The following is a 15,357-nucleotide window of genomic DNA, read 5'->3' on the forward strand; positions in this document are numbered from 1 at the left end:
CTTTGGGATGAGAGAGGTTCCCATGAAATTTAAAGCATTCATTCATAACCAGTATATCAGAAGGAATGCAAAACCAGGCAGAGTTCTTTAACTGGAATCCAAAGAAGTTAATGCAATTTTCTAAACATGTCATTAAACTTATTGCTTGTGAAGTGATGGTAGACATTGTTCTCCAAATCTTTTTTTAATTTCCAGTTACCTTTATCAGTGACTAGGGGGCTTTCCTCACATTTATCTTCCAGGTGTTGTTTGGGCTGTGTTGTTTGGGCTATTTAAAAGCACCCTGAACAATATCTCTTAGGCAGGGAGGGCTGCATTGTGATGTGGCAAAAAGAGGGTAAACTCTCGCAATTCTACCCTCCCGCCATGTCTGTCAACTGTTGTTTACTGTCAGCTCTTCAGATGGATCAGCCTTCAAACTGGGTATTAGATCAGAGACCTGATGGGAAAAGAAGATCTTCTCTGACTTTACCTACCACTCCGTTCATTCTAAACAACTGATCCCCAGATCCATATTGGGAGATTTGGTAAGTGAAATGTCCGGGGAGGGGGGAGGAGGGGCAGGGGCAGGGGCAAGTTCCAACAGATAACTAGACTTGCGGTCTAGTCATCTGGCAAAACAATTGACAAAAGGCTTTCCTGCTGCCTGATGATGTTGCATGCCAGAACACAAGGAAATGGGATTGGCTTTCGGCTGGCTCCTAGACAGGAAGAAAGTGTTTTAGTTAAGGTTTGGGGAAGAGCTGTGTGAAAGTCTTTTAACTCAGGTTTGAGAAGTGCTCTGTAGTAGTGCTATCTAGGTGCTTGAAGGCTGTAAGGGTCTGGATGGGGAGGAATCAGAATCAGAATAGAGCTGGAAGGGACCTTGGAGGTGGTCTAGTTGAGCCCTCTGCTCAAGCAGGAGATCCTATACCATTTCAGACAAGTGACTGTCCAGTCTCTTCTTAAAAACCTCCAGTGATGAAGTACCCACAACATCTGAAGGCAAGCTGTTCCACTGGTTAATTGTCCTCACTGTTAGGAAGTTTCTCTTCAATTCCAGGTTGCTTCTCTCCTTGATTAGTTTCCATCCATTGTTTCTTGTCCTGCCCTCTGGTGCTCTTCTTTGCACTTTTTCCAAAATCTCAACATCTTTTTTGTAATGTGGTGACCATTGTTGATCAGTTGATCAGCTTCAACTCAACCCTGGCAAGAAAAAGTGACTGGGTTTTTGATCCCCCGGGTCCAACTGATATTTCATATCTGAGTCTGGACAAGGTGGCACACTTCCACACTGAGTAGGCGTCAATGTGTAGGTCCTTCTTAAGTTATGGCAGCAGGAACAGGTGGAAGCTCTGGCTAGGGGGTCTTTGCACAGATTCCTAGTGCATTAACTAAGCCCTTTCCTGAACCGGGAGGCCTTGCTCACTTTCTGTTTGGATTACTACAATCCACTTTACATGGGGCAGCCTTTGAAGACCATCTGGAAGTTACAACTGGTTCAGAATGTGGCAACATGTGCAGTAAGGTTTGCCGAGGTTTGCCCATATAACACCTCTTTTGCACAAGCTGCACTGGCTCTGTTTCCTTCCAGGCAATTCATTCAAAGCTTGGGGCTACAGGTAGTCCTTGACTTATGACCACAACTGAACCAAAAATTTCCACTGCTAAGCAAGAGAGTTAAGTGAGTTTTGCCCCATTTTATGACCTTTCTTGCCAAGGCTATTAAGTGAATCACCGCAGTTGTTAAGTTAATAACACAGTTGTTAAGTGAATCTGGCTTCCCCATTGGCTTTGCTTGTCAGAAGGTTGCAAAAGGTGATCCCATTACCCCGGAACACTGGAACCATCAAATTCACTGTATACATACATACACATACACACATACACACATACCACACACACACACATATACACATATATACATACATATACATCAGAGGTGGGTTTCAGGAGGTTCTGACAGTTCTGGAGAACCGGTAGCAGAAATTTTGAGTAGTTCGGAGAACCGGTAGTAAAAATTCTGACTGGCCCCGTCCCCATCTATTCTCTGCCTCCCAAGTCCCAGCTGATCAGGAAGAAATGGGAATTTTGCAATATCCTTCCCCTGGATTGGGGAGGGAATGGAGATTTTACAGTATACTTCCCCTGGAGTGGGGTGGGAATGGAGATTTTACAGTATCCTTCCCCTGCCCTGCCCACCAAGCCACGCCAGCATGCCATGCCATGCCCACCAAGCCACACCCACAGAACCGGTAGTAAAAAATTTTGAAACCCACCACTGATATACATACACACACACACACACATTCTAATTTTGCAATACAGTGTGCAAAAACTTCACACCTGGGACACAGGCATATGTGTATCTTAGGAAAATACATTTACAGAATCACATGGAATCAGGCATGATACATTTTTACCTATTTAACATAATAATATGTTTTTCAACAGACAAGTACTGGTCATGAAATTTATTACAACCTTATGGAAACTGGTGCACCCTCAACAATACAATTTGTTCTTTAACTAACATACACCAAAAATGAGCCTCTCCTAGATGCAAATGCAAACCCATTGCATACATCCCAGAATTAGATGGGAGGACAACTAAATGATAAATTGTGAGGCTACTTCAACCTTTAATCATGCAAATTAAACTTAAGATGACAACAGTGTTTCAGTTAAGATTATTACAGTAAACAGTTGGTCTTTCCAGATCATAAACAACAAAATATTTTTTTCTCAGCACTGGAAGAAACAGGAGGAAAGTCCTATTAATAAGGTATCATAGGATATTGTGCAAACTTGACTGACAAATCTTTAAAAGAATCCATTTATAGAAAACTTGAATTTAATACCATTCACTCCTAGTTATTTTCTACTCCGAAAGCAATTCTTAGAGATTCAGAGCAATTCATATTGTGTTATGTAAATCTAAAGAATTACTCTAAATCCGCACAGGTTTGACTTTGGCATAAAAGCAGTGAATGACAGGATTTGTGTGGGTGTGCGCTTTTCCTAAGGCTAAAGAGTTCATGAGAGGAAAAGTAATCTTCAGTTACATAACTGAAGAAAAGGTAGATTTTTGATAGAAAAAAAATCTTCAATTAATTATCACTCGGCTTCAATGCCTTATAATGGTTGTGTTAGAATTGTTTTACATATATTTTATCTTCTGTCAATATTTGCTAGAATCAATTTTTTTTTATACAACAGTAACTAGGACAATAAGAAAGGGGATATCATATTCTGCTTTATTGTCATACATTTTATTCCTGTAGAAGAACATCAGTAGCATTCCTTACTTCTGGGGTTCTCAATAGTATTTAGGATACTTAATCTAGAATTTTGGCTAGAATTACCTTCCCATGCCTCTCTGCTCCCTCATAAATGGCTATTCCCAATTTAAATCCTAGTGTGTGATTCTGCTTTTTTTGATTTTGCACTCAAATGTCTTGTGTATCTACAAAATGCAACATAAGTATCTAACAGCATCAATTCTAAAGACAAGTTCAGAAGAACACATAAATTGATCCATGTGTACCGTATATTATAGTATTATTCCACTTTGTAATGTCTCATAAAATTGGAGTGTCAAAAGAAAAAAAAATCCATCATAGATTTATTTTAAAGCAAGTTTCATTACAATGGAATCTGTTGCCACATGAACCAATAAAAGATCCTAAGTGTGTTCTAGGATCCATTTAAAAATATTTCCCTTTTCCAAAGGTTAATTATACATACATTATATAAAAATATGTTTAAAGGAGTATTTTTTTTTATTTATATAGAAAAGAACACATTCGTGTAAATTGCATACAAAAGTCCCACAAGGTGTATGTATTGGAGAATATTAAGCACAAAAATATTACTTACAGTTTTTAATCTTACAGCTTTTAAGCTGCAGAATATGAAACTTTGGTGAAAAGGGTATCTCAAATATGTGTGAGATACTAGCATGAAATTTATTATTTATTTTATTTTATTTATTGAATTTGTATACCGCCCTACTCCCGAAGGACTCAGGGCGGTGAACAGCCAAATAAAATACATATAATACAAATGTTAAAAAAACATTAAAATACAATTAAATAATTGACCCGGAAAACGAAATTTAAAACACCCCAAATTCATAAGACAAATTTAAAATTTAAAATTTTAAAAAGTTTTAAAAAACAGTTTAAAAGAGAGGTTAGGCCAGGCCGGCCTGCTGGAAAAGAAATGTTTTGATGGCACGGCGGAAAGTACGCAGGTCCGGGATCCTCCGTATCTCTGGGGGGAGCTCGTTCCAGATGGCGGGTGCCCCCACAGAGAAGGCTCTCCCCCTGGGGGCCGCCAGTTGACATTATTTGGCTGACGGCACCCTGAGGAGCCCCTCTCTATGGGAGCGTACTGGTCGGTTAAAATCCTTTAGATTAAATTCATAAATTATTATTCCAAAAAAAATTCCATAATGTTTTAAGCACAGTGTGGTATTCCAGTTTGAAAAAAAAGCATTTCATAAGGATTTCCATGGGCAAGAGGGGAAAGACAGACCATTTACAGATTTTAGGGGATTGTGGGCAACATGCCTTGTTGAAGGCATGCTGAAAAGCTCCAATTAACTAGTTAGCTAGTTGGAGACTATTATAACTTTAGAGAAGTGAAAACCAGATAAACAGCATATGATTTAAAATAGTTTTGTTATTTTCTTCCCAGCATTTCTAAACAGATTTTTGGAAGTACGTTAAGATTTATGCTGTAGCTCTTCCCCCTTATTGCTCTCCTAGGATTATGGTCTGTTTGCCCTGCTGATCTATAGATGAGTATGTATTTTGAAAAGAAATATTACTGAATATAAATGGGATTATCAGATGTGCTAAAATTAAATCTGCTTAGAGAGTGAATCAGTCCAAAGCTATTTTCCCATACAGCAGCCATACTATATGCCACACGTATATGGTTAATTTTGGAGAATCTTTCTACTCTTATTCCATTCTGATTTATTTTTGCTTTTTTATTGCCTTTGGCTATATACTTTCAGACTAAAAATACTTTCATTTAACTGCATTTGAGAAATATGTTGTTGTTGTTAGTTGCAAAGTTATGTCCAACCAAGGAGTGGGTTCTACTTACCTTTACTACCGGTTTGCAACGGGGCTGCACATGCGCTCTTCTGTGCAAGCACAGAAGCTTTTGTGCATGTGCAGAAGCATTTTGATGACATCAGGGTCGGTGGGCGGACCCTCCCGCTGGTTTTACTACCAGTTCTATAGAACCGGTGCAAACCGGGGGGCAACCCACCACTGGTCCAACCCATTGCAACCCCATTGACAACTTTCCTCCACACCTTCCTGTCCTCTACCATCCCCCAGAGACCATTTAACTCATACCGACTGCTTCAGTGACTCTATCCAGCCACCTCATTCTCTGCCATCCCGTTCTTCTTTTGCCCTCAGTCGTTCCCAGCATTAGGCTCTTCTCCAGTGAGTTCTTCCTTCTCATTAGGTGGCCAAAGTATTTCAGTTTCATCTTCAGGATCTGGCCTTCTAAAGAACAGTCGGGATTGATCTCCTCTAGGACTGACTGGTTTGATCGCCTTGCGGTCCAAGGGACTCGCAGGAGTCCTCTCCAGCACCATAGTTTAAGAAATATAGACTAATAAAAAAAATCTCTTTTCAATGGTTATGGAACAAATATGGATGTCTAATACTATAAGGACTTACTTAAGTAAAAGCAGTTTCTGCCTGGAAATATGGGAAGGGTCATGTTTGTTGAGAGCAGGGCCCAAAGAACTGTTAATCCAACCGTGCCCACACATGGTCTCTTTAATTCACCTGCCAGCCTACGATCTCTTCCAGAATATTTTGTTTTGAACAGATGAAGAGAGATTGTTTATGCAGTGAAAAGGGGTAGATATAGAAACTGTATTTTTCCAGCCTCTTGAATTCACTCAACATTGGAACAACAGGAAAGAGGCCCTAGATAGGTAATCTGTGGTGATTGATCATAAAATGAGCTTTTTTGGATCAATCAAAAGGTGAATAATTCAGCATTCTATTCCCGTAAGAGCCACATGGGGATGTATGAAAAGCTCCATGAGGGCATAAGCACATCATGTGAAACACACTGCATGGATCAGAGGCAGGACAGCAAATTTCATGCCAATATATGTTTCTGCCATATGAAAGAGGAATGGATAGCTTTTAAATTACTAGAGTGAAATAACTCTAAGAGTGGAATAATCAAAACCAAGCTACTCCCCATTTAGATTTAACTTTGCATTCACTTTTACTAAGATTAGAAATCAAGGAAATCTAGATTTTCTTAAGCATCTCAGTCTCACTAGATAGGCTGTGTAAAAGTCAGCACATTTTACATGGGTAAGGGAGCAGGTATATTTGATTCCATCCTTAACTATCAGTAGATAGTTGAGTAGATGAGTAGATATATGAACAGAATGTGATCTTACTTATATTCACTAAAATTACTTTCTCTGATGAAAGTAGAAATGAACCTTTTGACACGCTGGTATTTGATTTCATTAAGTAAGCGCTTCCTTGCAACAAAAATAAGATAGCCGTGTATAACCTATGAAAAATAAGATAGCAGTGTATAACCTATGAATAGTACAGAAGACATTTGAATGTCTCCCACAGAACCACCTAAACAGAATTATTAGGTTACAATCCACAAGTCTGAGGTTCAGACGAACCAAGCCCAGAGACCCATAATATCCTATAACTTTATAATACCCTATTGTTCTGAAAACAGATTTTAACCATACAAAGCAAAGTAAATATTCAAAATATATATTTTCTATTCTAATACTGCAAGTAAAAACTAAGAAACTGAAAAAGGAAGGGAAAATGAAGAGACTGAATGCATGCATGGAAAATGTAGCAAGATGGTATGAATGCCATATGCTTAAGGTCATTGGGAAAATATTACAGATTGTAAGTGCACTTTGCTTATTGATAAGATAATAAAAATGTCACTAATGTCAACTCAGCAAAACAGGTTTGTAGACAGAAGAGATCTTTAAAAAAAAAAGCATTGCCAGAGAGTTAGTTGTCAGCACCTCCTTGTGGTTGATTAGTGAAGCTTCCTGGAAGCACATTTCCATTGTACCAGCTCTCTTCTTGTACAACTATGAGAGCATGAAAACAACACTCAGCAATCAATGCTGACTTGGATGATGGGAGCTTTGACTTTGATTTTTCCATCCCATCCCCCATACAGTTTATATACATACAGGAATCATGACACCAGTCTATTTTAGAAATGATTTATGTGCAAGCCATGATTTGGAAAAAATAGCATTCCATTTCTTGTTCAGCTATGACATTCCAACATTCCAAACCTAATCCAAAATATAATATAAAGAGTAAGGCTCCAAATGTATGGATTTTTCAGGTTTAAAAATACAGAGCCAACATTAAACAATAAAGTACATAGGCCACAAATTGGTTGTGTTGTGTCCAAACTACTATAATATTTGAACAGAATTAGTTTTTTCTGAAACTCTAATGGTATATATAGGAATAGCCTTAGGAGACAGGAGGAAGAGCCGCAGTTTAGATAACAATCTGATAAATAAAATCTGAATTCAAGAGAGGTGGAGATGAAGAAAATGCCTCACCAGAGACCTTCCTTAGTTTTTGGGAGAATAAAAGTAAATGAGGGGAGAGGTGCTTCCAGACTTGAAAGATTCTGTTATTGCAACCTTATAATAAAGAGTGTTTATAGTTAAGGTTGGTGTTTCCAATCTGGATTACCTCAAAAGGCAGACATCAATCTTGCAAATCTCAAAATTCTCTAAACCCCAAAGTTTACCCTGAGCCAGCTTTCTACAATATGGCTGACTTTCAGAGTCTCTGACATATTTGAAAAGTACCAGATTGGAAAAAGATGACTATATTGATTGGTTTAATTATATCAAGTTTCATCTAGTCTTTTGATCACCTTATTTTTCTTTGGAGGGAAGGGAAAAATGCTTATATCCTGTGTAAATGTCATGCTATGAATATATGACATTTTAAAAATTTATCTTCAGATGAATCTCTGTTACAACAGAAGTCCATTTTCTAGCCGTGCTCTACCAGTTTGTTATCTTTAATCCCTGAAGCTTCAATTCACTTTCTTTATGGGTCATAAATGTTCGATAGGAGGCAGCTGATCTATCCTATCTCAAGAGGTGCTTTAGGTTTCCAAGCTTGTCTGCAAGAATTAATTACAAGCTGGCAGATGTTGACTGGCTGCACCATAGTGCTGTTCAGAATAAGAGCTTAATAAGTAAGTAATTAGAGATAATGGACAAAACAGTGTCATTCCAGTTTTCAGAAAGGGAGGGGCAGAGATTACTAATAAGAGGCCTTTGAAAGGTTTTAACTTTGAACAGGTAATTTAAAACTGGAGTCTTTCTTAGACTCCTTTTTCTACCCCCTCCCTGATTCAACTGCATCTTCAAAGTCCATTGCTTGTCACCTTCTTATATGTTTAGACTTTAGGGAAAGGTGTTTCCAGTGTGGTAAATCTATTAAATTTGATTAATTGTTGGATTTTTATAACAGAAAATCAGAGAGCATCTAAAAAAGCATCTAATCATCTATAAAATGAATTTCAACGACTGTAGAAACAAGCTGCAGCATAACAAAATTGACAAAAGTGAAGGAGGTCTGAATATTTTCTGAATGCACAGTATGTTTTTCCCTGCCTGTACACAGAACAGATGTCAGGGTTTTATTGTTATTGTTTTAAGCATGTGTATTATTATTATTAAGCACAAGTAAATCTGCATTTACTTACAAAGAACAAAAGAAGAAGCAAAGTCTTCTCCAATCAGCAAATTTTTTTCATTGAACAGACAAGAAGCAGCCTAGAATCTGGTTTTGCTGACTTCACCTTCACTTTACAAAATTCATGGGAAACCAGCTTTAATTTTAAAAAAAAAACCCCTAAAAGAATGCAATTGTTCTCCTCTTTATCCACTTCAATTCTATCAGTTGGTCAATTCTATCAGTTGGCATGAGTGACTGTGCCCTGCGCACAGTCACTCATGCCCTCGTCACATCCCGTCTGGACTACTGCAATGCCCTCTACATGGGGCTCCCCTTGAAGAACACTCGGAGGCTCCAGCTGGTCCAGAATGCGGCCGCGTGGGTGGTTATGGGTGCGACTTGGCGCGCCCATGTAACACCCCTCCTGCGCGAGCTGCACTGGCTCCCATTGGTCTTCCAAGTGCAATTCAAGGTGTTGATCACCACTTTTAAAGTGCTCCATGGCTTAGGACTGGGATACATACGAGACCGCCTTCTGCCATCAACAACCTCCCACCGGCCAATACGCTCCCATAGAGAGGAGCTCCTCAGGGTGCCGTCGGCCAAACAATGCCGACTGGCGACACCCAGGGGGAAAGCCTTCTCTGTGGGGGCACCAGCCCTTTGGAATGAGCTGCCCCTAGAGCTTCGTCTTAGCCCGACCTGCGTACTTTTTGCCGTGCCCTAAAGACTTTCCTGTTTCAGCAAGCCGGACTGGCCTAATATGACTTTTAAGTGGGTGTATGTGTGTTTTAATTTGAGGGCCAAATTGTATATATTTATTTTTAATTGGTTTTAAATTTTATAAATTCATGTGTTTTAATGTAGCTGTACACCGCCCTGAGTCCCCTGGCAGAAGGGCGGTATAGAAATCCAATAAACTCTAACCACACTGGAACTGGACCAGGGAACTAAATCAGGGTTAGAATCATGATAGTGAGAAGGCAGCAATTATTTCCTTTTTTTTCTTTTTCTTGGAAGATATTATATATAAACTAAATGAAAGATCCAAACAAGTAAGTCATGGTTTTAAGAAGCAAAGAGAAAAACCAAAATCAACAAAGAAAAAACAGTTTAATAAACAGCATTTAGTTTATGAAATCCCTGAATACTAAGGTCATGGCAATGAGGGAGAAAATATTAGTTCCTCTGTGAAATGTCAGCGCATTGCCTAGATACAGAGGGCAGATTTACTTGGGAAAATTGTACCTTGACAATTCAAGCAAACACATTTTGCAACAGTGGAGGAAATTGCAGCCTGTCTTTACTAGACCCTAATTATAGCTGCTCTCTTTGGTATGGGAAAAGATAAATGCCTTATTGAGCTCATGAGACCAAAATGTGATTCTATACATCATTGAGCATTGTGTCAAGTCTCCTTTCCCACTGGGTTTGTTGCAGTGCATATGGTTCTGCACATGGGAAGCGTTCACCTCATAAAATTGGGAGTATTGGATACCCTTCAGAAGGCATTTATGAGAATGCAAGTTTTCAAAGGCAGGAATTCAATGGGTGCCAATAATGGGAACATTTGGCAAAAGTCCATTAATTAGCATTGGTCTGTTACCCTTAATATAGGGAAGCCAAACTTCAAGGACTAAGATGAGCATCCCTTCTTCCTGAGAGTTGGCATTGGGGAAATGGCCCTAAGTGCAGAGTAAACTAGCAATTGCCTGCTACTGTTAGGTGCTAAAAATGATGGAACAAGTAATATAGTATAGCTTTGCTGTGACATTTTCTTGGCAATGTTCAGAGAGAAATGTAAATTCTTGCTTTTTATCCACCTAATTTTTAAAACTGTAATAATTATAATTGACATGTTTCTATCTTACCAATAACTCCTGAAAATATATCCCTTGAATGACCAACAACTAAGCTGAGCAATTTACACAGTTACTTTCACAAGGAAATAACAAATCAAAATTCTGCAAAGGTTCTAATTTCTCCTTACTTACTTTTTCCCCAATTCTTGCCAGTCTGTTTCAAATGTGTGTATTCTGAATTATGCAAAACCTAAAAGTTACACTGAGAAAATATTGTCTCTATGAAGAAGAAAATACAGACATCTATAATAGACTTGGAAAAAGCATGCCTACAAAAATATTTAAAAGCCAATGATTGGGGCCCAGCTTATAAAAAGTTACAAATGCAGACTTGAATAAATGGTTATGTATCTCTATGTATAAATATTTCTTAAAATATTTCTTAATATTTCTTAAAATATCTAATTTTTAATGAAAAAAGCAACATTGATTGTTTGCAGTCAAGAGATATTTCCTTACCAGATTCCTTAATGCCTTCAACAAAGACAGCTTCTACACTGGAAAAGGTGGGCTACATTCAAAGATGTATCTGACTTGAAAACAGCCCTTGTTGAATGGAATAGAAGAGTCAAACATCAGCACAGGAAATGTTTGATGGTATTAACCCACAAACTGTTTGATGATGATGTTTATGTCATAAAATGTTTTATAAAATTTGTCAAATTTCAATTCCACAGGAATCATGGTCCTAGATTTTGAATACATTCTGTAAACTCTAGCTCATTTGACTAGCTTGGTTCAAAACGTTTTGCCTTATGGTGCACGGTTTCAGTTAAAGGTTACAGGAAAGAGTTTTAGTAATATATATATTAAAATTAAAGGAGCCTTGGTAGTACAGTGGTTTAATGCACCCTGTTATTAACACAGCTGCCTGCAATTTCTGCAGGTTCGAATCTTACCAGGCTCAAGGTTGACTCAGCCTTCCATCCTTTCTAAGGTAGGTTAAATGAGGACCTAGTTTGTGGGGGCAATAAGCTGACTTTGTATAAATATACAAAAGTATGAAGGCTATTACTTAACGCATTGTAAGCCGCCCTGAGTCTCCGGAGAAGGGCGGCATATAAATCAAATTTAAAAAAAAAAAATCAGATAAACACCCCCCACCAAAAAAAAACCCTATTACTCTGAATAACACTGTTATTCTCTTCTGTTCTTAAATTAATCCAGTAACTTTGCACATTGCTGGAAATGATGCAAATGTCCAAGATTTCAGAATCTAAAACAGCAGTCATGACTGCTGTTTTGGATTCTGGAATCTTGGACATTTGCATCATTTCCAGCAATGTGCAAAGTTACTGGATTAATTTAAGAACAGAAGAGAATAACAGAGTTGGAAGGGATCTTGGAGGTCTTTTAGTCCAACCTTCTGCTCAAGCAGGAGTCCCAATACCAGTACAGATAAATGGCTGTCCAATCTCTTCTTAAAAATCTCCAGTGATGGACCACCCATAACTTCTGGAGACACCTTGTTCCACTGGTTAATTGTTCTAAATGTCAGGAAATTTCTCCTTAGTTCTAGGTTGGATCTCTCCTTGATTAGTTTCCATCCATTGCTTCTAATCCTGACTTCTGGTGCTTTGGAAAATAGGTTGACCCCCTCTTCTTTGTGGCAGCCTCTCACCTCTTGGAACACTGCCACCCTTTGTTAATCTGATTCCCTCTTAAAAGTTCCAGCATCTTAAAATGGCATGGATAATGACCAATGACATGTTCAAGGTCATCAGATTAAAGAGGGCTAAACTAGATCAATATCTGATTAATCTGTGAACGATCATTTTATATGATTTTTATCATATAAAAATAATTTATATGATAAAGCCTAGAAACTAGTGAATGGGATTTCACTGAACTATGGCTGTATAAAGATCTTGATTTACGTAGGAAAAAACCTGGCTGAGAGAAAAATGCATACATACATACATACTGTACGTACATACATACACACACACACACACACACATATATGTGTGTGTGTATATATATATACATATACATATACATATACATATACATACATACATACATACATACATACATACATACATACATACATACATATATATATATATATATATATATATATATATATATATATATCCTCCCTGTAAAGCCTAGAGAAAAAAAGCCTAGAAACTAGTGGATTGGGATTTCACTGAACTAGGGCTGCAGAACTTGGTTTATGTAGGAAGAACCTGGCTAAAGAGAAATACACATAAAGACCTACGAAAAGAAAAGAAAATGTGTGTGTGTGTGTGTGTGTGTGTGTGTGTGTGTGTGTGTGTTTTGTGAGCCAGGTAGGGACTTTGAAAGATTATAGTGGCGTTATAAAAAGAGCCAAGGTGGCGCAGTGGTTAAAGTGCAGTACTGCAGGCTACTTCAGCTGACTGCTGGCTGCAGTTCAGCAGTTCAAATCTCACCAGCTCAAGGTTGACTCAGCCTTCCATCCTTCTGAGGTGGGTAAAATGAGGACCCAGATTGTTAGGGGCAATAGACTGACTCTGTAAACCACTTAGAGAGGGCTGTAAAAGCACTATGAAGAGGTATATAAGTCTAAGTGCTATAGTGCTATTGCTATAAATATATATAAAGTGTTCTTGTCCTACATTTTTATTTAACTTGCTTTCTGTTTATTTTGCTGGTATGAATTAGAAAGTTATATATAAAAACTGTATGGAATAAATAAAAGAATATACCATTACTGTCATTTGATTTGTGTTATGGTTTCTGGATGCCATTTTTAGTCCAGGAATCAATACAGCTACAGTACAGTAAATTATAGGTATTAGGCATGCATGTTCAATACACTTCCTACTCTCCAAAGCCTGCCCAAAAATATTTAGAAAAAGCAAAGATCCTTTCTGATGTAAAAATGCTCTTTTGTTACTATCCATTTCCCTCAACATATCAATACCCTGATCTTAACTGTTCCAAGGTGGGGGGGTGGGGGGGTTCTGGCAGGGAGAGTGAACAAGTTTATATTTTCAGTTAGTAACAATAGTACATCGCTTTAAGGGGTGAACAGCAGTGGAAGGAGTGCTCTCTTCTTGATTAAGTTCTCACCATGGCTGCAACTTTTAAAGTTACTTAAAGGAAGGACTGAGGCTGCCTTTTGCATATACATACACCTTTCTGTTCTTCAGTGCTATATTCACTGACCCTTTCAGAAAGATGATTGATTTTAAATACATCAATTAAACACAAAGCAAGCATTTATTGCAACTAGTTCAACATTGGTCTTAGTTCATCACGGGAAAGCTGAAGGTTGATTTCTATGATCCATAAGCTAAGTATTTTTAAGAATTCCCCCTCTCCTCCCCCCACTTGTTATATTCAGTTAATCAGTTTGCTGTTTCCCCAGCTGATAATAAAAGGGGGGCTCTGCTGTCTTTTCTTAGGGTTCATCTACCACTGTATAAAGACAATAATTTTAAAAGAAATTAAAAAGAGAATGAGAAGTGTTTGTTCTGTTCCTCTGAGTTTACAGTGGGATAATTTTGAAACCTGGAAAATGTTTATCAGAGCAAAAAGTTGAATGAGTGTTTGTACTTCAGATAATAATATTTAATGGCAAAGCATCTTCCTGGATAAATTATTTTGAAATATGAAAGATTATTTCTGACATGTAGATTGGAATTTGACAGTCCCGATTGAGAATTAGGTCTAGACTTAGTTGTCTCATGATGTAAGGCATGTTGATATACTGTTAAGTTTGCTGCAGTGTTTCTGAAATCACAGCAAAGCTAAAGCTGTCATTTGAAGCATTGAAATTCTGCAGAAATCATGAGTATTCTACTCTCCCACCCATGGGAAATCACTGGGTTTTTGACTCCCATCACCCCTTTAGATATTCAGTGACCATAATGTTGTTCTCAGATTTTTTTGGTGTTGACAGAAGTAAAGATTATGAAATCAATTGTGTTCAGCTTCAAACTAAACTCTTTTGAGAATTAGGGAGTAGAAATGATGACAGTGCAATAGTAGCCAAAGAAAATAAAAGTTCAGTTCTCTTCAGGAATTTGACCAGACTCCAACTATTCTAAGAGGGCATTGTTAAATTGTATCAACAGATAGGTTTTTTAAAATGTGATATCCATTTTCTTGAGCTGTAGGGGAAAATGCATAGTTTTGGCGGGAAAAAAATTAGTCTATGGACATACCTAATTGAAGGACTAATTTTTATATGACCATGAAGTCTTTAAAGTGACCTCACTTGCACCAGAGAATTGGACAGCTATAGGAGAAAAAACTTGATATGTCTCCTTTGTCATTTTTCAGGCTCTTTGCCTCAGTTCACTCACACACTCTGCTAGGACATTATAAGAAAACAGAAATTATAAAAACCAGATGAGCAGGTTTCTTGGTTGCAGGAACTATCGGTACTTTAATTTTTTTTCTAAAAGTTTACAATCCCCAGCTGGACCTTGATGCAAACAACACATACTTAAGTAGTTTTTGATAATTAATTTATTATAAGTTACTGACACAGGTAAAAAATTCACAGTTCAAATATTCTCTCTTAATGACTCTAATATTATTTTCATTTCTATAATATATGGTAAATTACTGAGGAAAAGTAATTTCCAGTAATTATGCTACTGTTTTGGAGAGTTAAATTATGTTATAGTATTTGATTTGCTGCAAAACACCAGTAGATCTATTTTCCTCCCTCCTATCTATCACTTGCCCTTAGATTAAAAACAAAAACAAAAAACTCTGCCCCAACTGTTGTAGAACAGATAAAGCATCAGTAGATG

The 15,357-nt window shown here is 37.7% G+C and overlaps 1 protein-coding gene across 1 annotated transcript in view; it reads left to right on the plus strand.

Annotated features, from left to right (window-relative positions):
- The first annotated feature begins 410 nt into the window (after positions 1 to 410).
- Positions 411 to 15,357, plus strand: part of LOC117663923 (chitotriosidase-1-like) — a 42,093-nt gene continuing 27,146 nt past the window's right edge. Inside the window, exon 1 of the mRNA XM_087889519.1 lies at positions 411 to 527. The gene's annotated coding sequence lies outside the window, so the exon portion shown is untranslated. The remainder of the gene's footprint in view (positions 528 to 15,357) is intronic.

The sequence above is a fragment of the Pantherophis guttatus genome, chromosome 3, assembly GCF_059756535.1.
Source record: "Pantherophis guttatus breed Tessera chromosome 3, ASM5975653v1, whole genome shotgun sequence".
In the NCBI taxonomy this organism is placed as follows: domain Eukaryota; kingdom Metazoa; phylum Chordata; class Lepidosauria; order Squamata; family Colubridae; genus Pantherophis; species Pantherophis guttatus.